General features: G+C 39.4%; 1 long non-coding RNA gene across 5 annotated transcripts; it reads right to left on the bottom strand.

The window, feature by feature from the left end:
• Positions 1-456: 456 nt before the first annotated feature.
• LOC143688003 (uncharacterized) lies at positions 457-21,369 on the bottom strand. Of its 5 annotated transcripts, XR_013177778.1 has the most exons (6): positions 21,269-21,369; positions 13,053-13,170; positions 12,548-12,650; positions 8,340-8,447; positions 3,638-3,907; positions 457-1,151 (listed from the first exon to the last, which is right to left on the bottom strand). It is a non-coding gene; the product is annotated as an uncharacterized LOC143688003 (long non-coding RNA). The 5 variants fall into 5 exon arrangements; XR_013177776.1 differs by lacking the exon at positions 457-1,151 and having other exon boundaries at positions 3,621-3,907; XR_013177781.1 differs by lacking the exons at positions 457-1,151; positions 3,638-3,907 and adding an exon at positions 6,138-6,353.
• Positions 21,370-26,973: the final 5,604 nt, after the last annotated feature.

Here is a 26,973-nt window from a genome sequence, read left to right as displayed (position 1 = left end):
ATATTTGCATGTACAAATATATATAAATGTATATGTGCGTATACAACGTATTTGTAATATATTTCCAACTGCATTTTTTTTTCATTCCTATTTGCGACTTTCATAACAAACTGCCCTCTAGCACACAGCAATGCCAGGACCCTTATAAATATTTATGGTGACATTTAGCTCTTCTGAAAGCAGCCCCATTTACCATGTGACATACCACTCAGGGAAGTGAAAGGCAGGTCCCAAGTTGCCTTTTCAGCTCTGACATGACGCATAGTCTGTGGCACATTTTAGTGGACAAGCTAATGCATGATGTGTTCTCTGCTCACTGCTGGCGAAGCGAGGGTGAAAACTCTGCTCACAGCATTTATAAACAGAATCTGCTCCTTTGGGTTCCCTTTTATGCCCTACATTGGAACAGTTAAAATAAAATAAATGTTTCCAATTTATTTGGTGTGTACTGCACTAAATTACACTTGGCAAAGGCTAAATCAAAATTACATGAGAAGTGGATTGCGCCTGGGGACAAAAGAATTAAAGCCACCTGCAGCTTTACCTTCAAGGATCTCTAATTATACCTTTATTTTATTAACCTGCTGTTCACCAGGGAGGGTCATCAAAGTAACATAGTCTCCCCTCAGTTCCTGAGTGTGACTTAGAACTTCCAACCAGCTGGGGAACTCACAAATGCCAGTGAGTCTTGTTGAATGACATTTCAGAGAATGCTTGTCTTGTTGCAGTGGTCATGTCCAAGTGATTCACAGACTATCTAAAGGGATTAGACATACTTTTTGCATTTTCTTTTTGTAACCACAAAGTGTGCAGGTTCAATATAGTCTTGAAAACTCAAAACAGTATAAAGAACAAACTAAAAATTATCAGCTATCCAATTATATTAGAAATACCCACTCTCAGGATTTCAGAGTATATTTTTCCTCAGTAGTTTTACTATGGACATATGTTTATGTTTTTCAGTAGTTAGGATGATACTACATTTACAGTTTAGATTTCTGCTTTCTTTTCATTCATTATGACATGGAGAGAATTTTCCCATATGAAATATTTTTAAAATTTGGTCCATCGGGGGTACGAGAGTATTTCAGTGGTAGAATTCTTGCTTGCTATGCGGGAGACCCAGGTTCGATTCCCAGCCCATGCACTTCCTGAAAAAGAAACAAACAAGCAAACAAATAAGTGATAAAATCAAGCAAAAAAAATGTCAACAAATGATGCTGCACTAAGGGGCTATTCACATGGAAAAAGAATGAAATGTTACTCCTGCCATAGAGCATAAAAAAAAATTATGTTCATCAGATGTCCATAATTTACTTATTGCTCTCCTTTTTGGATATTTTGTCACTTTCAAAGTTGAAATATTGTAAATTATGCTGCATATTATTGCTGCAGACATCTTTGCATTTCCAAAGGGTAAATTATTGGGACCAAGTTAAATTCTAACGCGCTAGATGAATATCGCCAAACTGTCCTTTCAAAAGACTTCAATACTATATTACCAACAATGTGATAGATCTTAGTTAACAATCATTTAAAAAATATTTACCTGTTTAATAAATGGAAATTGGTATCATCTTTTTAAAATATTTTAATATCTTTGATTATTATTGAGGGTAAGCATATTTCCATTTGTTGGTGACTATTTCCAATTCTTCTTTCATTAATGACAATTTCCCCCATATATTTATTAAAAAGTTTTTTTATTGCTTAGCAATAGATCTTTATGAACTAATTATGCTCATTTTTGTCTTTTCTCCCTGCACTCTGTTTTTAATTGCCATGGACTCTTACTGTCTATAAATTAGCAAATCAAACCAAAAAGTATATTATGTTTCCAAGAAAAAAAAGCTTAAAAATCATCTATTTTCTTCATTTTATAAATCAGAACATTTTATTTTACAAGTTTATACAACTTCTTCAAAATTTGAAGCCCAGTAGTGACAAACTAAGTCTAGAAGTCAGAGCTCTTGACTTCTAAATCAGTATTCATTTTTCTAAGCCATTTGCATGTCATAGAATGATCCCTTTTCCCATTTACGGTAGACCTGCTTACTTGTTAGCCTTCACACATTTGTAAAAGTGTAATCATCTGATGACAGCACCTAGATGTCCAAATTTGTCCATTGTGGGGATGACTTTATCTCCTAATATTGAAATCAAAATGATTCAATCCCAAATATGTGGTTTTTTGGCATGAATCAAACCTGGGTCTCCAGCATGGCAGGTGAGAACTCTGCCTGCTGAAACACGGTGGCCTACCCTCCAAATATGGTTTTAAATAAAGAGACCAAATACAAAACCCACACAACCACTACAGCTACCACTGATACATCAGAAAATAATGTTTAGGAACTCTGATTTGTTGCATCTGTGGATTCTTCTCATCTCTTCCCTTTTTAGGTTCCATTTTTCTGCCCTGCATTACCAAATGCAAGGACTTTTCTTTTATTTCCATTTAAAATCACATACACAAGTGTAGTTGCTTGTAGATTCTTGGCCTTTACACAAAAATTGGGAAAAAAATTAAACAAAACAAAAGCCTGTGCTCCTTTCAAGAACCCAACAAATATTTCCCGAGAGCCTATGGTGAATATTCCAGGCATTCTGTTAGGTATAGGAAGTGAATTAGGAAACTGATACAGCGTGGTGTCATGAAAAACCTAGTGCTTTGAGATATAAAAGGAAGGGAACAAAATTGAAGGGAAATAATGTTTATTGAATTCATTTATGGAACTGCTCATATTATGGTAGAATTCTTAAAGAAGAGCACAGGGCAATATTGGGGTGGGGGTAGTTTGGAAAACAACAATGGCATATTTTAAAATTTAGTATGTTTTCACAACTCTCTCTAGTCACTAGGCAGTTTGGAAGCTCCTTATGGCCCTTTCCTCTTCTCCCGTTTTTAGCCTCCGGCCAACTTGTCTGGCTTGCTCACATCACACTCTCCTCCACTTCCTTTCCACTCACCTTCATTCTCTGCAGTCTACGTACCCTCACTAACCATTGGTATGCATATACAGCCATTCCAGCCATCTTGTTTATGCCCTAATGGCTATTTCCCACAATCAAAACAGCCAAAACGTATTAATTTTTCCTCAACAATAATCATTTTTCTCCCAAAGGAATTCTGCTAATATCTCTTAATGCACAATTTTTTTCTCCTCTCAGCCCACATGATTCAAACTTCCTCTTTTCATTCACAAATATTATGTTTGATAATATATCCTGATTACTGACTAGGTAGGTACGATGCTAAGCAACAGTTAACATACAAACATACGCCATCTGACTCAACTCTGAAAACAATCATGGGAAATAGGTATTGTTCTTCTTAGTTTATAGAAAAGATAGATATTGTCCACATTTCACACAAAGTAAATTGTAGAACATTAATTTATTCCCCAGTCTGCCTCATTCTAAGCTCTTATTCTTAACAAATACTCCCAAGATGGTCCAGAGAACTCTAAGTAGTTGTTTTAATTACCTTGGCTGCAAGTAAATACAATGAAATGGGTTGGGTTAAACAATGGGAATTTATTAGCTTATGAATTTGAGGCTAAAAGAAAGACCAAATCAAGGCATCACCAAGGATCTGTTTTCTCCAAAAAAAAAAAAAAAAAAAAAAAAAAAACACCTGGGTCTGGCTGACAGCTATTGTTGGTCCTTAGCTTTTCACATGTCAAGGCACATGGCAGTGTCTCCAGGTCTCTCCCTGTCTTCCACATTCTGTTGATGTTTAGCTTCTGGCTGCTCTCTCTGTGGCTTTCTTTCTTTCTCCGCATTTGAATTTCACTCCACTTATGAAGGAGTCCTGTAATAGGATTAAGATCCATCCTGATTGGGCTGGGCCACAACTTAATCGAGATGACCTCATCAAAAGATGCTACTTGCAATGGGTTCATACCTACAGGAATGAATTAGAGTTAAGAACATGTTTGTCTTGGCACACAAAGCTTCAAACTCCTATAGCAGTTAGAAATCATTTCTTACATCTCTAAAACTCAGCTTTCTCACCAAAATAGTAATAAAAATAATCTCTTCCTTCAAAAGATTACTATAAAGATAATATAGGATAATATGTGATGCTAGATATGTTGAACCTGTCTGCAAAGATGCTGCCAACAACTCCTCCTCTGCCTGCAAGTAACCACGCCTTTTGGGAAAAGAGGTGTGGTTTATATGCCCTCCCTTTTAAGTGGGCTCATCTTGTAACTGGCTTTGACCAAGAAAATATGGTAAAATTGACCATGTGCCAATTCTAGGTCTAACCCTTAGGAGACCTGGAAAATTCCATTCTCGCTTTCTTCAATTTTCTGATCTACCATGTAAGGAAGCCAACCTAGTCTACTTGAAGAAGAGAGGACACATGGAGAAGAAATAAGGAGCTCTGTCTGAGGCCCCCCAGATGTGAATGAGTCCTTCTTTGACCTTCCACCCAATACAACTCTGGGGCCAGCTGAATGCAACCACAGGAATGAATCCTGCCAAGACCAACAGAAGAGTCACAAACCCATCCATCCATCCATGAGAAGTAATAACTTATTTAAGTCCTAACTTTTTTTTTTGCATGGGAAAAGATAGCTGATAGATATCTTTCCTAGGGCCCCAGAGCAGGTGTCATTCATATCCCCTGTCTGTCCATTCTTAGCACACACTGGACTATATTCACCTTAAGAGCAGGGAACAGGTCTGTTTTGCGCACCACTGTATTCCTGTGTTTAACGCTATACCCAGAAATAGAAAACTTTTGAATAAAAGCAACTCAGTTCTTTCTATTAAGAAAGTCTAAGCTTTTAAAATATGTTTATATAGGTCAGTGGTTAGAATGCCTGCCTTTTATGCCAGAGACCTGGGTTTGATTCCCTGACCCAAGAAAAAAAAAAAGTTTATACTTTCAGACTGGCCTCCAATCAACTTAAATTTGATATATCATGGTGGCATGGAAGACCTGTATAAACAAAACTTTATTACTCATACATCAATTACTTTTTAAATGCAATATAAAATGTTGTGTGTTGCTCACTGCACAGATTTGTATTTGAACTAATTGAAGGCTATTCAAAAGCAAAATCCTGGACCAACCTACACATCTATGGCATCAAACAGACTGTTAGATTTGTCAATTATGTCTTGACTTGCATCAGCTCTTTCATTCTGATATTTTTGTATTTTGCCATTTAAATAGTCACATATTTATGAAGGAGTAACTCCTTGAGAATAGAACATGCACCATAATTTCTTGGCACCATCACAATACTTAGTAAAGTCCCTGGCAACTAGAAGGAGCTCAATAAATGTATTGTTGTTCTTGAAAGTCAAAGGATTCCTAAGAAATGTATACTGATGATCACAAGTTGGCACAGGTTATTTCAGAACAAACAAAAATATATGAAAATTTCCCTGGGTTTGTGGGATGAAAATATTGTTAATAAGAAAAGGATCAGATTAGCTAATTTTTAAAACTAAAAGACAATTTCTGTTTGGTATGTGTGTGTATTTGCAAGCCTGTGGTGTTCGTTATGAATATATGCGTGACCTTAAACTAAAATTGGATGGTTGAGCGTAACCAATGGTGAAGGGCAGCAACAACATTGAAATGTTCAGTGTCAAAATGTTCCCCTTTTATTTACTACAGGCTAAGCCAACAGTCTTTATTATGCCCCATAAACAATAGCAACAACAAAAAAGCACCCCATAAAAATTAAATTGCGAAGCTAAATTATTTATGTGATTTCATTTGTTGGATATATTTTGTGCCATTGAGCCTAGCTTCTTGCTAACGTCATAAGACTATTAGGAACTGTAATAATCTTCAGGGGAAGTAAGATTTATCAACCCTTGCAGAATGGGATGGAAGCCAATGAAAGAGATTAAGGGATACTGGTGAAATTAATCAAGCTTCTCTCTGTGTCCTGGCCAAGGGAATGCAGTAGGTTATTATTCAAGCATTTTACACAGTAGGAACACAATTTGACCACTTCCATATGTTAAACTTAATATTACTTGTTAGTCTTTTCCAAAAACAACCCCATAAAAATGTCAATAGTTTTGTCGACTAATGGCTTTATCCACTAAAAAGGGAGTTAACGAACAAAAAGTGAAAGAGTGATGATATTCACTAGCTCACTGGGATACATTATATTTTAACTCCGCTACTGAAGCCAGACTGACTGATCTCCACACCAAGAAGACTGATGGAAGAGACATGGGCAAAGAGATTCTAATACATCACTGTTTTTGTTACCATAAAAGGAGCTGGCATATGTTTCCCTGTGGAATGTGAATGGGCTAAAGTCGCTGACCTTGAAATATGAGCTTTTCCTTTCCACTTGAGGCAATGTTGAAGTTTTCTGGAATAGATAGAAGCTATCATTCCACGCCTAACTCAAAATGAAAGGATCATTGTGGGAGCAGTTCTGAAAATGTATGAACTTCATAAAATGTTACCTTCTCCACACTGAAAGACTGGCTGCACAATCAGAGCATCAAAGCCCAGAAAAATGGCCTATTAAGGCCACTACCCTTTATGACTATTTGTGTGACACTAATGGAGAATAAGATATTTGCCCTCAGAACATATTTATCAATAATGAAACAGGAAATATATACATCACAGTATATACTATGCAAAACATGGAGCAAAGAATGAGGTCTCCTGCAATTCCAGAGATATTTCTCAATGAGGCTGTTACACATTTATTTCTAAAACCTTATTTCCAACTTCCACATGATGAGGTTTAAAAAGACTCCATTAGGTCCGCATTTAAAGTGACTGCCGTATCATATCAGTGAAAACAGTTTGGAATATAAACTTGTTGGTTATACATTTTTTTTCTTTTCAAATGAATCAGCAGTTCCAACTCTCTCCAAAAGAAAACAGACATCAATACCAAGCAAACTGACCCCATAAACTATCGTGAACATATTAATGGCAAACCTTCTAACCTTCTGTTTACAATTTTAAACAAAATTATGTGAGTGACTTTGAAGGAGAACCAATTTTCTTAGAGATTCTTACTTTTGGGGACCCCAAGAATTTCAAGAACCTTCCATTTTCATTCCTGACAAAAAGCATCTTAATGGTTCTCAATCAAGGATAGACAACTTACTAAAGAGTTCCTAATTAGTCAAGTAATTGGGGTCTGATCCACCGACCTATGTTTTTAAAGAAATAAGCTACATGGGCAAGTGAAAAACCATGGAAGGCACTCTGATTTTATTAAGTAGTTTGAATTTAATGTTCTTCAATTGACGTTAATCATTTCCTCCACTGAACTGTAAATTTTCTGAATGACAGAACCATGTGTTATTTTTCAGGGATACCCAGATACGTGTACATGTAACTGTTCTAGAACTCAAATCAACCTTCACATAATATAGATGTGTTGTTCGTGTTTCTGTGCATGTGTATATATGGACATGAGAGTGTCTCCCACACATTAGGGATTCAAGGGGCCATGCTTTGTCCTGTGAGTGGAGAGGAGGGGAAAGGTAGAAATAAGATGCTTTTATTTATTTTTTTTAACTCTTAATATTGAAGTAATTATAGATTTACTGAGATTTGCAAAGACAATGTAAAGGGATACTGTGTACTCTTCCTGCGGTTTCACCCAATGGATATATCTTACTTAATTATGGTGCAATGCCAAAATCAAAATAACCAGTAATTTTATATCTTTAAAGTCTCAGACTCACTCACTATTACCAAAAATGACAATATATCAAGTGGTGGTTTGAAGCTGTACATACCCCAGAAAAGCATGTTCTTAAATTGAATACACTCCTGTGGGTGTGAATCTATTGTAAGTAACGCCTTTTGATGAAGCTACTTCAACTAAGGTGTGACCCACCTCTTTCAGGATAGGACTGAATCTTTTTACTGGAGTCCTTTATATAAACGGAATGAAATTCAGGCATAAAAAGAAAAAGCCAGGAAAGCAAGAAGATGAAATCTGGAAGAGAAGAGAAAGACCAGCAGGCACTGCCATGTGCCTAAAGAGTTTTGAAAAAAAAAAAAACATTGCCTTGATGACATCTTGATTTGGACATTTTCATGGCCTCAAACTGTAAGCTAATAAATTCCCATTGTTTCAGCCAACACATTTCATGGTAACTGCTTTAAGCAGACTAGGAAATTAAAGTAGTTTCCAAAAATATTGTTTTTGAAACAAGGGCAGCATCATTTTCGAGGTACGTGCCCTTCCAAATTGATAATCTTGAAAAAGAGGCAACTATTTTTAAGTGTATATGTTTGGTTCTATTTCTTTAAAATCTGTTTTATTTTATTGTTTTTGCAAAGTGGTAATATTTATTTAAATGTGCTAGGAGAAATTTACCTGATTTTCCTTTTGTCTTAATGTTTTCTTTCCAGGTTTTAGTTCACCTAGGGATCCCCTGCATTATATCTGGAATTTCATATGTCTTTTCTGGCCAGCAGAAGATCACTGATATATGGAAAAAACACAGGTTGGACTTTTGTAAAAAGATAATGAATAACACATACATCTATTTTGGCCCTTTCTTGAAGTCTCATTTATAAAATATAGAAAACTCTACAAGACTTTTTAAAAAATAGACAGAAAAGAAAAGTAGCAATATTTGGGAGGTAAGCAGAGGAGAATTCCATTTCCAGTAATATGGCACACTGGGTTATTCAGATCATCTTTCTCTTTGAAAATAATAAAAATGCTGATTGAACTCTAAAGTAGCTTATTTTTAAATTATTGACTAGTTGACAAGGTGGTAAGTAATTTTCAGGCTAGACTATAAGCCTGTAAACCAGAGGGGCTACCCAAGCACAGAGCAGCTTTTGTCCTGCTTAGATTACATGCATATTAATCGTAGACATGCATAAATGCCTACAAATCAAACATAGACATGTTGACATGACTAAAACCAGGTGATTTAAAGGTAATTGTTTCAACTGAGATATTTAGAATCTATAAATGTATAGAGTTACTTTAAAAATAATGATCTCTAAATTTAAAAAAGGATATAAAAATCTGTCTTGTCATGCTCTGAGTTAAGAAATGAGTGTTTCTGTCATTATTTAACCCAACTTTTGTATTTTAAAGTACTATTGGATACACAGATAAACTAATTCAACTGACTTAGACATGGCACAGTAGCAATGTCAAAATTAACTATTTGATGGTTTCAGTTCAGCAAAGGTGCTAAAGACTCCTCGTAAGCAGCTTAATCCCACAACTTTCACATTCCCGCTGTTTGTGGTGTGGAAAGTGAAGTGAGATCACCAAATACTTGGGTCCTCTTCAACTGCTGAATGTGGGCAGACTTGGTAAATAACTAGGCAAAAAGGGGAGTCAGAGAAATATGAATATACCAAAATTGTTTAGCCTTAAACAAAATTGTATCAGTGAACTTATAGATATTCATATTATAACTTGCCTTTGTCAGATATCTTGTCAACTATTTTCAGAAGTGTAGCATTTGCAGTGCTTGTATTAGTTTAAAATTTGGACTTTTAAGTTCCTCCCATATTGTGTTAAAACATTTCAATAAAATCACGCTGCCATGTGAAAAAAAAAAAGCAGGATGAGTAAGGAAAGAGTGATAGCAGATGAAGATGGAGAAGTAGCTTTTGAACAAATCATGGAGGCCCTTGTAAACAAATTTGGATTTAGTTTATAAGCTGAAGGAAAGATTTGAGAAAGGGAGTAGCATTTAAGTATTGCATTTTTTTTTAAATGATCACTCGGATGGTTAATTTCATGTGTTAAATTAGCTAGGTTATAGTGTCCAGCAAGCATTGGCCTGATTGTTACTTTGAGGTATTTTATAAATGGATTTATGTCTCTAGTCAGTCGATTGCATCTATGGCTCATTGCATCTACAATCAACAAAAGATACACCCTCCTTACCCAATCAGTTGGTATTTTTTTTAATTTAATTTTATTTATTTTTGGCATGGGCAGGAACCAGGAATCAAACCTGGGTCTCCGGCATGGCAGGCAAGAATTCTGCTTGCTGAGCCACCAAGGAACATTCCCAATCAGTTGGTTTTAAAAGCAAAACTGAGGATTTCAGAAGTCAAAGGGTATTTCTGCTCTACCTGAGACAGCCAATTACCCCTGAGGAATTCAACCTCACCTTTTTTAGTTTCCAATTGTGGCCTGCCCCATGGAATTCAGAATTGGAGACCCCAAGTTGCATGAGACAATTATTATTATATATATAATATATATGTTATATTATTATATATATAATACATATATATTGGTTTTGTTTCTCTGCACCACCCTGACTAGTAGAATATGTTTGCTCTATGAATGCAAGAGCCTAAGCAGGGATGAAGGTGAGGGGGCAAAGACAGGTGCAGGGGAGGATGGCTGAGCCTGGGACCTGGGCAATGATGGACAGACAGGCTCTGCTGTGGGGTGCATGTGAAAGTTTAAGGTCTGCAGGTCTCAACTGTTTGGAGGTTGGGTCCACAATAAAGAGAAATAAAAAATGATATATGCTTGTGTCTTGAGCATGAGGTAAATGGTGGTACTATTTGCAGAAATGGGGAGGACTAGTGTGCTGGTTTGAAAGAATGTATGTACCCTAGAAAAGCCATGTTTTAACCCTAGTCCCATTTTGCAAAGGCAACCATTTCTTCTAATCCCTATTCAGTATTGTATGTTTGAAACCGTAATTAGATCATCTCCCTGGAGATGTGATTTAATCAATAGTGGTTGTTAAACTGGATTAGGTGGAGGCATGTCTCCACCCATTTGAGTGGGTCTTGATTAGCTTCTGGAGTCCTATAAAAGAAGAAACATTTTGGAGAACGAAGGAGATTCAGAGAGAGCAGAGAATGCCGGAGCACCACGAGGCAGAGTCCACGAGTAAGCTACCTTTGCAGATGAAGAAGAAAAACGCCTCCCAGGGAGCTTCATGAAACAGGAAGCCAGGAGAGAAAGCTAGCAGATGACGCCGTTTTTGCCATGTGCCCTTCCAGCTGAGAGAGAAGCCTTGACTGTGTTCACCATGTGCCTTCTCACTTGAGAGAGAGACCCTGAACTTCATTGGCCTTCTTGAACTAAGGTATCTTTCTCTGGATGCCTTTGATGGGACATTTCTATAGACTTGTTTTAATTGGGACATTTTCTCAGCCTTAGAACTGTAAACTAGCAACTTACTAAATTCCCCTTTTAAAAAGCCATTCTGTTCCTTGTATATTGCATTCCAGCAGCTAGCAAACTAGAACAACTAGACAAAGAAAATATTTGGAGTAGCAAACACCAAGAAAATTGGAGAAAAGGCAGGGTATATGAGTGCAAATGAAAGTAGGCAGGAGCATTTCATGGTGAAAAGATAAGAAAGATGTCTTCCAACTGCTCTTTAGAGAGGGAGGATAGCACAGTGGTTAAGAGAAATGATCATGAATCACAATGACAGGGTTCAAATCCTCACTTCACTTTGACCTTACTTAGATTTAAATAATCCTTTCTGAAGGTGGTAGGATTATCAGTTGATATTCACGAGATTCATGGATATGAGTTCTCTAGACATATTCAGCTTCTTGGGGGCAGACAGAGTAGGTAGAGAACTTGAAGATTATTATGGAGAGAGCAATACTTATCCTAACTAATATACACTCCAAAAAGCCATCCTTACTGTCTCTAATTCTTTTCTTTCTACTCTTTTTGAAGACACGCTCAGTGATTTTACCTCTCTCAAGTCATTAAAATAGCTTTAGCCAAGGTCTCCAGTGGTATCCAGATTACTAAATCTTTAGTCTTCCCCTTACTTGACTGCTGAGCAGCCTGTGACTCAGTTGATCACTCTCTCCTCCTTTCATTCATTTTTCTCACTTGGTTCCCAAGACTCCATACTTTTCTATCTCACTGGGTGCTCTTTCTTACTCTTTTATTTTGCTGGTAAATTAAATGTTGAGAGAAAATATTGAGGATATAGGGGGTTTTACTGATGACTGAGAATTTCTCACCTGATCCACAGAAAGGTTTACAAGGTTAGGGAGATATGTAATCCTAGAGTCAGTCAGATAAGGGGAAGTTCAGAACTATATAAGTATAAGGGCACTAGTGAAGTCAGATTATGTGGGTGTCTTGAACTTCTTGTGGGATCCTGGTATACAAGGATGCAAGGCATGATGACTAGCCCTGAAGGCTTCTAAGGGAATGTGAATAATTAGTTCTACATAGAGTCATCTCCAGGGGCTGTTGTCATGGGCAAAGTCTAGTCAAGGTAGGCCCATTGCAGGGAGTGAACACAGATGTGATATAGAGTATTTGCTTTCAAGGAGCACATTGCTTAAACCCTCCGCTCTTCCTTAAATTTCATCTCAGTTGTTAATTAAGAAAATATTTATCACTGGAATCCTATTATTATTAAATAACCATATGGAAATGGCAATAGGAGGTTACAAGGGTAGAACTTCATTATTATATGCCTATCATCACCTCTTCACTTATTATATTTGCTTTTTTCATGATTTGTGCTGCCAATCTTGTTCTCCTTCATTTCCTTCTCTAATTGTCTACCGAGAAGGAAAAGGAGGAGTAATTGAAGCAGCTACCTTCCAATCCTGAACCTGCTGTGAACACATTCTGTGATTTCAGGCAACTTCTCTGGATTTAAATTTCTTCATCTGTGAATTAGGAGTCAGGATTCATAGTGTCCTAAGTTATTTTAGATGGTTGTTATAACACAAAAATAAAATAAGGGAAATAAAAGAGTATTGGCAAAGATTAAACACTATACAAAGATAGGATATTATAAATATTATTACTTTTATCCCTGGGCTAATTTTCTGTACAAAGATTCATGTAGCAAGTAAAATAACATTACAGATTTTATAGCAATCGTTGTTCTATCCTATATAATTAATTCACTGTGCATAATTTATCCTCTGTACTCAGGCATGTTGTTATAAGGCCAAATGTTTTTATTGAAGAGCTAATGCAAAAATATTCTCCAGAAATTTATATAAGAAAAGGCTCTTTCTAAAGGAAATTGAGAAAATGAATGATTAGGGATAAAAATATGGAGATGTAAAAGAATGTAATCTTCTGCATACTTACCAATGGAAGCACCGCATTTTCTTCTTTTAAAAATGAATTCTCAGGGTGCATGGTGGTTCAGTGGTAAAACGCTCACCTTCTGTTCGGGAGACCCAGGGTTGATTCTTGGACCATACACCTAAACCAAAAAAAAAAAAAAATTCTCAGGTGTCCGGAAAATAACACAAGTGTGCATGAGAACCATCCATATGATAAACGTATAGAAAACTCACTCCAATACTACAATACGAGGCAAAATTTTGTTGAGGTTTAAGGACCTTAACAAAAGAGATTTAGATGAAGTACCAAAAGAATCATCACTGTGTTATCATCCCTTAAGGCCAATTTGAACAAAAGTCTTTATAGTAGCATTCTATTAAAGAAAAGCTTTTATCAGATTTATATAACTTCGATTTAACTTGCAATAATGATTCCATTTTTCTCAGACCCTAGGATTTTGCATGTAGGGTGTGTATGCTTGCGCGCACGTGTGTGTGTGTGTGTGTGTGTGTACACATGTGCATGTGTGCATGCACGTCTGAGAGAGAGAGAGAAAAAGAGGCAGAGAAAGAGAGAGATGGGGCAGGAGGGAAGGAGAGATGATAAATGTACAATTAAAGATGAGGCTCAGGGGATTGTCTTGATAACAATTTTCTTAATTAATGGCATTTAAGCGAGTTGTGTCTCTCATGCCTAATTTTAGCAGCAATCCTTTAAGTGGAAATTTATTGCAAGCAACTATTATCCTTGCATTATATTCATGAGTATTCTTTAGATATCATATATACATTAAGCTAAGAGCATCCATTAATGATTTAAAAGATTTCACTTTTGTTTCCCCTCATCCTATTGACTAGTCCTTAAAGCGTTAATATGAAGAGAATAGAAATTGTCCAAATAGCATTCTCCTCTTATAATATTAAAATAACAGAAGAATCTGAGCTACCAACCCCTTCATGATAATAATGAGCAATAAAGAAGGAAGTGAAAGCAGTGTCAGTCATATTAGAATACACGCTCGGATTGATTCTTGCTTCTTATCAGTTGTTCACTTTCATACAAAATAGCTCTTTCTTGCTTATACATTTCTCTCTCCTATCCCTTATACTGTTGCTATAAGTAGTTTCATCCATAAGTTAGCTAGAAAACCATCTTGCAAACATTGCAGTTGACACAAATATTGGCCCTACCTCTGTCCAAAAGGATCTCTTCATTAATATGTGCCAACAACATTTCAATTTTCTATTCCTGAAATTAGTTGTTAATTAATGAATACTGTGAAAGATGTAACAACAAAATGACTTTAACAAAAAACTCATCTGATTTACATTATAATTCACATATCAGATAAAGCTTTGTTGATTGATTCCTTTCTATATTTCCCATAAGCTGCAAAATCATTAGTAGCAAGAAATGTCACATACATATGAGAGAATTACCAGAGGAAAAAATCCCACTCTGTTCAAGTAATGGGATACTCCACTTGACCAAGTTAAATACTTTGAGATTTAGCAAAATTCTTCTCATCCCCTTATTCTTCAAGTGGATTATAGAATCTCTAAAGCCAGATTCAGGGATTATTATATGGCTAAATGAAAAATCTGATGGGTTTATAATTCAGTTTGCTAATTATTCATAGAAATCTCTTTCCTGATTCACCCTGGCCCATGAGAGCTTTGAATCTTTAAATGCATAAAGATCAGAATTGTACTCCAGAGACGGGTAACATTATGCAATGCATGCCAAATCTCTGCTTTTATGCAAATGAAAGACCCTTCATTTTTACTCCTACTATTAACTTAATTAGCCAAATTTCTCTGAGTACTAGCTTGCTGGCTCCCAGAAAATGAAGACTGACCACACTCTTTCTTAGATTGTGCTTAATAAATTGAAAGAGGAGATGGTAAAATAGGAAGAATTGGAAGCACAACAGTAAAAGCAGGAAGTAAAAAGTGATTTCTCAGCAGCCAAGATGGATGACTCCACTCATGGAAACACAGGACTTGGATATTTAAGAAGAAATGTTGATTTTGTTTTTACCTAATGAGGCTTTGTCATTTTTAAAGGACTCCACACTACGATAATCCTAGTCACATTAAAAGATAGTGGCGGTGGTGTTCTGTGTGTTATTTTTAGCAGGAAGGTAATATAAAATCTAAAGTTAAGCAATATGATTCTCGTGCCTCCCAAGGATCTCATTAAAATGAGGTGTTTTCCTCCAGAGGATGACTTAGTAAGCAATGTTTAAATTTCTTAATCAGGCCACAGAAGACTTGCCATAAAAGAAACTGTTTTCAAACAAATATTTCTGTCCGAGAACTGTGGTTTGCACCATTACAGCAAACCTTACTGATTTAATATGTAAGAGGTTAGGAGGAAATGGCCTTTGAATGAAAGATGTTTAGAATTTTCAGTGTTCTAATTAAAGAATAAGAAGGCATCTATTCAGCTAGAAAGTAACTATTGCATCATATTATACACTCTTTTGAATAAGCCAATATCTGCCTAATAATGTTTTACCATATGATGAAGTTGGGTATACTAATTCTCATTTTGTGAACCCAGGTTGACCATTACTGTTTCAAATAAGAAAAACTGGGATTCTGAGAATCAGGACAGTTCTAAATTAGTCAACGTTGTTTTTATAACTGGCAAATAGACAAATCTGCATTAAGCAGTACTCATTTCCCCTATGCTATTTCAACAACATCCTATGCAATTTTTCACTGTTAAAAAGATCCCAAAGTGTCCTTGTAAGTCTCTGAAATAGCAAATAAATAGGAATTTTTATCTGATCAATGACAATATTCCATTTTTCTGCAGTTGAAATGCAAATTATTTTATCTAATTGTAGTTATGTGAAGCTTCTGACCAGTCTATTTGTCAATATAATTTTTCTGTACTAGATTGAGCTAGATGCCTTATTCTTTTGCAGATGCAAAAGGTCAGCATGGCTGAAGACTAAGTCACTCAGGAGTTATGACTTACAAACCAAGCTTTGTTTAAAGATACTGAACAAGACCTAAAATTATAAGCATATTTCTGTTCACATATGGCTGCCAAACTGGAGGCCAACTGGCCAAGATGCTTTTCTCACATTCTACTGTAATCCTAATGTTCTCTGCCAATAAATTGGTTTACTTGGTCTAAGACATAGTCTTTTGTTTTGAAGGAGATACCATCTATTTCAAGCTACTTTCGCAATTGATTCAATTTTGTAAAACTGTCTTGGATGACCAACAGTCACACAATGGATCAGGTTATCAGTGGAATTATCCAAATCAAAAGTGAGGTTGGAAAATCCTTCATGAAGCAAGTTTGATCTAGACATTGAACAGAATATTTTAGTCCAATTTATAAATTGATTGGCTGTTTGACTCTCATAAGGCCAGGTGCCTTGAGTTTGAGTCAAAATGGATCACAATTTCTCTGAAAAGGCTGGTAGTGACAACCAACGACTTACTGTCACAATAGCTATCAGATTTGAGGCCTCATTTGGAATAATTGAGGGCACAGCAAAAGTGATGTGGCCAAGCATTCCAAAACTGAACAAAGTCCGAGCCCCAATAAGCAGCAATCCAAGAAATGCAGGCAATAAGTACCTGTTGAATAGAGCAGACCTTGGGACAATCTGGACTTCACTTAATGGCATATCCAGGTTAGCAGATGCACAATGAGGATATTTATTAGGTCACATATACCTTCCCCATTTTTTATGATGCACCTCTTAATTCCTCCAGGAAGTTAGTTAGGAAATAGAATACTTATATATATTCTAATATCAAAAAATATATATGTGTTTATTTTCAGTCCTTTGACAAGTATTAGAGATTGAATCTTGCCCTACACAAGACATGTTCATGTCTTAACCTCTGGTCCTGTGAGTGTGAATCCTTTTGTAAATAGGACCACAGAAGATACTATTATTAGCTAAGGAGTAGCCCAACTGAATGAAGGTGGGCCTTAATGCATTATGACTGAAGTTCTTATAAACAAAGGAAATTGTATGCAGAAGTAGAATCCAAAAGTAGAAGCCAGAGAGTGATATCTCCATGCAACAAAAATTTGCCATCACCATAATACTATAAAATTTTGGAGAAAACCCAGATTTTAGACTTTTAGCATCTAAAACTGTGAGTCAAAGAATTCCTGTTATTTAAGCCAATCAGTGTATGGTTTTTGTCATAACAGGCCAGGAAAACTATGACAGAGTGTCAGACTTGATTGACTCATTTATTCAGCAAAAATTATTCCTTCCTACTATGTGCAGGCACTGAACGAGATACAAGATTATGAATTCTGACACATTTCATGTCAAAACATCCCCCAAGGTCACAGCACTTGGAACATTAAGTATAAACTGAATCAAATTTCTAATTTTGCATCTCCACTCATTTTCACTGTTCTTCCCACTCACACTTTGTCCGGCGCTGTTCCGTCTGGCTTCCGATTATCCCCGCCGCCGAGGGAGGGAAGGAAAAAGAAACAGACACGGACACAATACTCACGGCCGATTCGAGTGCTAATCTTTACTGGGGTTAAGCTTTCATCACACGAATACAGTTTCCACACAGGGAAAAACCCCGTGGGGGACAACCTCCCTGCGGCCGTCAGGCACGGCTCTCTGCGGGTTGTCTCCTCTCCCCGTCCGGGTAACGCCTTTATATACAAAATCCAAACCCAATGGGCTAACGCCACGTATACAAGGGTGATTGGTAGACAGGGTTGGCGGGCGCGTACGTCATACGCGGAGGCAGGATGCGGGCGCCATCTTGGCTCACTCGATGGGCGGGGGGAACTCTAGGGCAGGCTGCGGCGTGTCCACTAGGCCAAACCCGGAAAGCGGCTCTCTACATCTCCCCCTTTTTGTTTTTATAAGAGGCATGGTCCGTAGACCGTATTCTTGTACCCAGTGTCTCTATTGATGATGGTGCTCCCGTGGGCCTGAGTGGCTCACAACATAGTTTGGTGCTTTGGGGAGTCTGGACTAGGCTCGCGTCATCACACGACGGAGCCTCTGGCACCGACCAGAATGCTCACCTCATATAGAGACCGGAGAGTCCGTGAACTGGATACCACGTGACTCCTCCCTGCAGTGCTCTGCCTTGCAACTGGGTCAAGCGGGGATCCTGAGAGCGACAGCCAGGGCAACGAAAGCGCTGCGGAGGCCTCGGTGCAATGGCTAGAGCCAAGTCCAGTCTGGCCAGGACTGTGACCGCGGCTTCACCGTCGAGGCGGCTAGGCGCGCAAAATTAACAGCCTCTGGCGTCTGCTATATACGGGTAGTGGCCAGGGAGTCCGCAACAAACCTTGCCGACAAGAGCTTTGCCCCAGGTGATTCAGATGAGCCATCCATCTGGGAGGGATGCACACAGGTATTCGAATGGGATGACATAGCTAACATAAATCTGGACCTTGGAGGTGAAGGGGTTAGTAAATGCGTGACGACATTGGACGAGGTCAGCTCACTGAGCTCCCTCTGAGTAGTTCAGCAAGGGCTTGATGGAGTAGGCGTGAGGGTCGGTGGACCAAACCCACCAGTCATCACCTAGGCGGCGCGGGCGAGGCGAGGACATGCACCGGTGCCACTGAAACTCCTGCATCGTGGTTACCTGAAAAAGGTCATGCTCACATGGGGGGAAGAGGGGGTCGGGAGCGTCCCAGTCTTCAGCACACGAACACACGACGGGTCGGAACCCTGTAAGATTGAGGCATCGCTTCGTCTCGTTTTTTTCCAGTAAGCCTTGACAAGAAAGGGAAAGATCGGTCGCATTGAGGAACTCAAGCAGCACACCTGAAGGCACACGACCACAACCTGTAGGACAAGTCTGGTTAGACCGAGTGGAACAGTTAGCAATGGAGAGGTTGGCAAAAGAGAAAATGAGTGTATCATCGGTAAGCGGAAAGGTCTCATTAAAGGTGAAAATTGACACGTTTCGACTAAAACCCATATGAGTAAGACCGGGCGTATAGGTGCGTGTATAGAATCGGGGGGACATGGGGGAACCCTGTCTGATTCTGGGCGTGGGCGCCCTTGCCCAGTAACATGTCGGCATTCCATCCACCACGCCTTACTGCCGCGTTTCTTGCTGCCTGCTCTTCTGCTAATTCCTCAAACCACGCCTTCCAGTCGATATATCGACCTGGGGGCAAGCAGGCGCGAGCAAGCTGATATATGTCTGCAGGCGTATGGTGTAGGGCAGAGAGGTTCTCGACCATGTTTAGGGTAAAAGGGGCATTTGGGCCGTATTGGTGAACAGCCTGTCTTAATTCTTTCAGAACCTTATAATCATAACCCTCATATTGATTATTACCGGAGGGATTGATAATGACTGGGTACATGGCGGCTGGCTGACTAGCGCTCAGTGCGCTAAAGGGATTCCATTTCCAGAAATGCCTCCTTCTGCTAACCAACGGTGGATGATCTTGGGGGCCTGCGTACGCGGGCGGCGGAGGTAGGCAGAGCGGCCCCTCCTCCGACCAGCACTCGGGGAATTCCGGGTTCCCTTCCGGGTTTTGTAACCGAGGGTCATGGAGGTTACCCGAGCCGGCCACTAGGGGGAGTCCGCTGCGGGGATCAAAGGCGGAGGCATTAAAACTCCTCCCCGGAAGCTTTCGCGCGGTTGTGGGCGCTGGTGGGGCAGAGGGCTGTGAGGGCTTCTCTAGATCAATCAGTGGGGGCTCATCTGGTCCTTCGCTCTCACAATGCTCTGACTCTGAGTCAGAAGTATCTGAGCTAGCATCCGGCTCCAGTGGCTTGCCCTTACACGAGCCGCTCATGGAGGATGCTGACCGGGACTCTCGTAATGCTTCTCGGGCTTGTTCTAAGACAAGGGTCGGACCGAGGCCCGTCGCGGCCTCTGCCTCAAGACACGCGCGGACGGTTTCCCATATGGGGACTAAGATTGGGTCCATGCATAAGCCCGTCCTACGCGCCCGATCGATATCGTGACCGAGCTTTATCCAACAAGACAAGGTAAGACCTCCGGTGTGCTTAAACCAGGGAGCAAAGGTGGCTACATCCTCAAGAAATCGCAGGAGGGAGCTTTTTCGCACTAAAATGCCTCTCTGCTTCAACAGTGTCTTCAAGGGAGATAATAGGGGTGAACTTTCAGACTGCCCTATTCTTGCAGTCGGCGCTAGCTTCAAGCGTGCTCGATGACGTCTATCGAGCCCTTCCCCCGGGGCGGCCTGAGAACCCACGGGCCCTAACCCTCACGTAATAAAGAAGCACTCACCCCTTCACGGTGATCAGGCGCGAAGGCCGGCCGGAGTCCGTGCACGGTGCTGGAAAAGGTTCCCCGTACGGGCCACCACTTGTCCGGCGCTGTTCCGTCTGGCTTCCGATTATCCCCGCCGCCGAGGGAGGGAAGGAAAAAGAAACAGACACGGACACAATACTCACGGCCGATTCGAGTGCTAATCTTTACTGGGGTTAAGCTTTCATCACACGAATACAGTTTCCACACAGGGAAAAACCCCGTGGGGGACAACCTCCCTGCGGCCGTCAGGCACGGCTCTCTGCGGGTTGTCTCCTCTCCCCGTCCGGGTAACGCCTTTATATACAAAATCCAAACCCAATGGGCTAACGCCACGTATACAAGGGTGATTGGTAGACAGGGTTGGCGGGCGCGTACGTCATACGCGGAGGCAGGATGCGGGCGCCATCTTGGCTCACTCGATGGGCGGGGGGAACTCTAGGGCAGGCTGCGGCGTGTCCACTAGGCCAAACCCGGAAAGCGGCTCTCTACAACACTTACTGAATATAGAGTCTAAAGAATTAATCTGGTGTGGCAATGTCCCAATTTTCTGTGATACTTGGATCATTATGAGGTCCAGTGTTATGATCAGGATAAGATCAAATTTAACCAAATAAACTAGGGATTTAAAGTACATGTGAAGACATCTATAATCTAGCAATAGCTACTGGTCCTGAGGAATAATGCCCAGCTCAGTCATCTGAGACCAGAAATACAGTACTCATCCTTACAATTGTCTTTGAAGTACATTTTAACACAACAAAAATATTTCTACCTTTACCAACAGGACACACAATTCAGACCTACCCTTCAGAAGGAAGGGATTTTTTTAATCCATACACATTCAAGGGCAGAGCAGAAACACAGAGGTGCAACGTATGTGAAAGGTTTAGGAGGCGAAAAGGTGAGAAAGAAGGAAGGTACATGAGGGAATTTAAAGTGGGAGGGCTTATTTCTGCGCTCCCCGGCCGAGCTCACCAAATCTACGATCGAAGGAGATGAGTCAGGCCTGGGTGATAGTGGGGACAGTTTTTAAGCAAAGGGGTCAGCTGACGTCCAGAAGGGGCGGTTCTCCGGAAGTCGGGTGTCCGGAAGGGGCAATCCTGGAAGTCATGTCATCCGGAAGGGGCGGTTCCAGAAGTCATGTTGGGAGGGGCGACACAGCCTCCTCAGCTCCAGTTGCTGTGCCCTTCTCCCTTCCCCCGACCTTACAGTATGTACTGAAATCAAAGATTTAACAGAAGTGAAGAGATAAACATTCCTTGAATCAGTGATTGTGCACAGCAGGCAAATCAAGTAAATATTTTTTCTCATCTGAAATTCTAGGATTTTATCGATTCTAATCCTTATTCTGCCCCCTATCTCATTTATGAATCCAGGGCAACTGAATTTTCTTTTTACTATACATTATTAGCTCTTTGGTATTCACAGGATTGATTTTCCCATTTATAAAAAAAGCTACAATTTTTTTTATTTGCCAATGATTGCAAATGAAAATCATTTTGAATGATTTTCAGCCTCGTCAGCTGGGTGTTGCCTGCATTTTTCAGATATTATTGGTGCTTTGAAATCTGGACTTCATTGGCTTGTCTGATAGCCACTTTATTCAGCACCCATTCCAATAAAGAAGATGTATTTTGCCACAGATGTTCTCAGACACTGGGTCCTTACAGGCAGCAAATGGCTTGGGACCCATTGCCCAGGTCTAGCTAAATAGCAAAAGCTGAGAAACCTCATCTTCTACGTTCATCGTAGCAGGCAGAGCATTGGAAATGGTGACAAGTATTACTAATGTCTTTCAATGTCCTTACTTGGCAGAATTTTTGTTCATTTGTGTAGGTATGAGTGAAACTAGAAATTAGAGCAAAGCCTCTCTATTCTTCAAACTGATAAAAGAGAAATCATACCACTTCAGAGATTTCTCCAGATCTTGGGAAAATGTCTCAAATATGTGAATTTTTTTTTACAAAGTTCAGTTGCTTGTCATCATCCCATGGTCCTGCTTTGAAGCATGCCATGAACACTGATTTATAAAACAGTAAAGTATATTAGGATATTCAGTGAGGTAAACACAACCAAACATTGGATTGCATTCTAAATAATGTTAAGATTTGAAGCAGAGATCTATGCGTGGATGCACAGACAGACAGGTGATATCTGACTTTCCATGCATGCCTTTTCACCTGCTAATATTCAGAATACAGGTGATGCTATTAAACATAGGGAAGAAGAAAATGACTCATCAGGGAGACTGAGAAGTTTTTTGAAAGTTATATTTTACAATGTTCTGTAAGAACTGTTTTCATACATGCTTGTTTTCTTTTGTGCTCTCACTTCTAGGATAACCAGAGAAAATAAATGTAACTTAGCATCAGGGAAATCCAATCCAGCTTCCACCTCTCATTCCTGGCCGGCTTCCCTGAATCTGCAGGGAACCATCTCCTACACACTCGTGATTCAAATCTATGACAGACAACATAAACACACACTTACAGAAATACAGATGCTTTACAGTCCAGTTCCTGCTCTTGAAGGAAAGTAGCACTTTTCTTCTTCCAAATATATCTCAACCTTCAGAAAAATATTGATTGTTCTCAATCTTTATATTTTATAAAAGAAAACCAACCTTGAAGGTGTTTTCTGTTGATCCTATATTGTAATTTCTGGAACTACAATACCTTTTATGATGGATATGTAAAAAGAAAGCCATTTGTTAACAGTCTTCCCTTTTTTGTTTCTCTAAAGGAAAAAGTAGGGCTTTTTTTAGATAATTGAGTTGAAAATGTATCCCCTGAAGTCTACAACTTCTAATTGTTTGCATACCCCTCTGTGTGGGGGTGATAGATGCAGGGGTCCTATACTCAAACTGAGATTGGCCAAGCGACGAACAGAATTCCATTTCTAGAACTACTTTTTTGGAAATGTTCACTGAGTAGACAAGGGCATTAATGCTGGAAGGCTTCCTTGTGGATCCTCTGGGGATGCTGTCACAGCCGGGCAATTTGACAGAGTTGTAATTTAAAACAGATTTGGGAAAATTCAGTTAATGAGGAAAACTGGGAGTTGCCATGCCACTCTGCTGTCTCTGATCTCTATTCACTTATCCTTAAAGTGTAATCACCACCTGGTCATCTCTACTCGGGCATTAGAACCAACATGCATAATTTTATCAGAAAACGTGAAGATGGGAAAGCATGAAGGGTAGGAACTAAAAAGATTACACTTTAAATCTCAAACTCTGTCTAGGGTACTTGAATGCAAGCACAGGCACAAAATGTTCTCTGTGCTTGAGGACATAGTTTTTACTGAGGCCAAACAGTTGCTATCAATTACAGTACTGGGACTGAATTGAAGCCCTTTTGTCTGTTTCGAGTTCTTTCTGTCACCATACCAAAGATGCATCCAAAACTTCAGAAGTTCACGACTCGTGGCACTGAGCTGCAGTCAAGTTATAGATTTCAAAAGTGAGTATATTGGGACACTCAGCCAACTGTCTTCTCTTTACAGTCCAGTGCCTGCTCATTTTTGCTTTACAAAAAAAAAGCCATGAATGCTGATAATATATATAGAAAAGTGTTTCCTCTCAGGTTAGACTATATAGCTCATTCATCTAGCCAAGCTTTTAGTATACTGGATGCCAGAAGCACTGTGGTTCACCAAACACTGCACTATAATTAAGAGCTCCAGCTTGAGAGTCAAACGGTCTCAAGTCCAAATCTCAACTTGGCACTTGGTAGCATTGTGCTCAGATCCTTTGAGACGTAATGTCCCTAAGCCTTGGTTTCATTATTTCGGAAATAAGAATGATAACCAGGGTTCCTACCTCATAATGTTCTGAGGATTAGGTGAGATGGCACACATGGAATGCACTTAGCAGCGAGCTTGGCACACATAAGTAATGTTGTAAAAAGATTTCTTGTTGGCATTTTTACTGCCTTACAAAGAGTTTCGATGGACGGCCCTTTGTTTTGATAAACAACTCCTAGGGTTTGAATAGGCAAAACTGAATATGTAGCAGAGTTTGGCCAGATCAGATCAGGCAGCCCATGCGACTCTGTGCTATACAGTAAGACTCTGGAGACTCCACCATCTGGGAGGGAGAGGGTGAGGAGAGAAATATCCCAGAGGATGGTGGATAAACAGGCATTCTCAGAACTGAGATTTTAAATATGAACTTATGTGCTATTTCCTTTGTTGTAAAGTCAACTCCTCTTTTGTTCTCAACCCTCCGTAGCTTTAAAATATTCAGTTCACTCTTTTTTTGTACATGTATTGAGTGGTTGTGTAATTTTATGTGTGTGTGCTACATTTTCTCTAAATTATCTTGTTTTGGGCCATACTATTCAAGGACCCCTGAAAAAAGAAGGTGTTCTAGGCACTAATGACCCTTCCTTCCCCTTTAACTTTGTTGATTCTCTCTCAGTATTACCCCTTTCCTGTGCCAAAAGGAAGAGCATGTTAGTTTGAGCCTAGGAAGACTGGACCTATGCTTGACCTAGAGGTCACCCTGGCACCTGGAAAGGAAAGCATTTCTGGATGAAGGCTGAGATGCTGGAGGTGTGTCAGAGGCTCAGCAAAACACCTCATGGGTTTTTTTGTTGTTATTTTTTTCTTTTATTTATTTATTTTTTCTCATGGATTTTTATTACTTTGTTATGTGTTCATAGTACAGTTGCTAGCTTTCAATGAAATGATTGTGCTATATCAATTCAGTAATTTGTTCATGTATGTATTCATATAAAATTATTGAAAAATGAAGGGGTCATCGGTGAGTTCATGAGGAGTACTACACAGTACCCTCATCCCTCCACTCCCAGGGAAGGAAGCTCTGTGTCAATTAAACTTTGCTCTCACAGTCAAGGAAGCTCTTTGCATGCTGGTCTTATGTACCTCTGGCCCAGTGGGAAATTAAGAGATTGATAGTTCTGAGTTCTTAAAAGGAGTACAATTCTTATGTCTCTAGCATTTGCAGTGACATCTTATCACCTGCTTTAATAGAGTGTCACTTTATCCTTACTCAACTAAAAGGAAAATAGAAGACCGAACTGAAGTAAACATTTACAAAATGGTTTTTGTGAATCATCATTAATCTGTACCTCATTGAAACTTTAAGTAAGAAAAGGGTATTTATTGAGCATCTATCCATGGGTCAAACATTCTAATATGCACAGTAGAGGATTTTTTAAAAGTGTGACATATAAACCTTTTCTTGCATGCAATTTACAGTCCATTTCAAGAGAAGAGAAATGCAAATAAAATAAATAACAATGCATAAAAAGTGATAAATAGTAGTACAAGGATTGATAACAATTAATTTGTTAACATGTCTAAGAAGTTCCCTTAGGGAAATAAAACTAATAAACTCTAGTAAAATAATTTGATAAACCGCTTGGGAAGAGTTTCCCCTGACCCTCCACCTAAGCAAGGGCTTGAGGGAAGAAATTGAAAGAAGTGAACAAAGCAAGTGCTAAATTAGTCAACACACCAAGGTAATGCATATTTCTTCTGGGGGTGACAAGAGGCTAGAGAAATTGGAGAAGAGTCAAAGAAAGGATGGAGCAACCCTTTAAGAAGAGGTCGCTGGACTTAGTGGAAATGACCAATGGACTATTTAAGAAATGGGAGAAGTGAGATTAATTCGTAATCAATTCTGATTGTTGGGTGACAATGCAAATTAATGGAGTGGGAAAGAAAGTAGTATAGACAATCCCTTCTAAATCCCTTGGAGATTCTGAAAACTTTTTTCATCCTCTGTAACTTAACCATGGTGGCTTGGTTCGTGATTATTTTTTGTGTAGTATTGGGATGTAACCACCCATCACTGATAGTAGCCAGTGCTCCTGGTGTCCCACCCATGTCGCATTGGCCCACTTTAGTGTTAACCTGCAGCTATAGTAGGCAGTAACCATGCATGTGGCAGCTCCCACCTCAAATGTGTTTCTGCTTTATTGCCTGAAGGTGCTGTCCTTCATCACCTGCTCTGGGATAGCTTAGAAGTGGTAGGAATGTAATCCCCTCCACAGGCAACCCATAACAATATGGGACAAGAGCCCATGGACACATACACCAGGCTTCCCTTTCCTTCATGTGGTGATACAACTTGGAGATATGTTCAACACAATTCCTCAAAGATACATTCAACACAATTATAACTGTGAGCCCCAATTGCCCACAGCATTAATTCAGTCATTAACACACCCTCCCTATAATAGTTTCCTTCTCCCTCACTTGTGCTTCTTGGGACTTCCTCACCCCAAAGCCTACCTAAACTAAAGTTACAGTTTTATGTCTAATTTGGGCGGAAGCCCATATCAAGACAATGTGACTCTAAAATCTGTAGTGAAACCGATCCACACCCAGCTCAGGGGAGGAGAACGAGGATGCTCAAAGAAAAGGGCAACTGTCATGTTTGGATCAATGGTGAGGAAGTAGTAAAAGCATAGCAGAGAAGAGAATGGAAACTGGTGCCCAGAAGAAATACAAGTCCACACAATTTTGATATTAGACTTCTAGGAGATAGGATGTAAATTCAATCCAATCTTATGGAGATCTTAAGGGACAAGGTGTCTCAGTTTACTGTCATCTGTAAACTGCTGGTAATTGATGGAAAGCCAATTGGATAGAGCACTCAATTAACCAAACTTCAAATTTTTGCTATACTTCACTTAGGATTTAGAGGCAAA

This window comes from Tamandua tetradactyla, chromosome 1 (genome assembly GCF_023851605.1).
Source record: "Tamandua tetradactyla isolate mTamTet1 chromosome 1, mTamTet1.pri, whole genome shotgun sequence".
In the NCBI taxonomy this organism is placed as follows: Eukaryota; Metazoa; Chordata; class Mammalia; order Pilosa; family Myrmecophagidae; genus Tamandua; species Tamandua tetradactyla.
The sequence above is the reverse complement of the archived record's forward strand: the minus strand, read 5'-3'. Positions and strand labels throughout refer to the sequence as shown.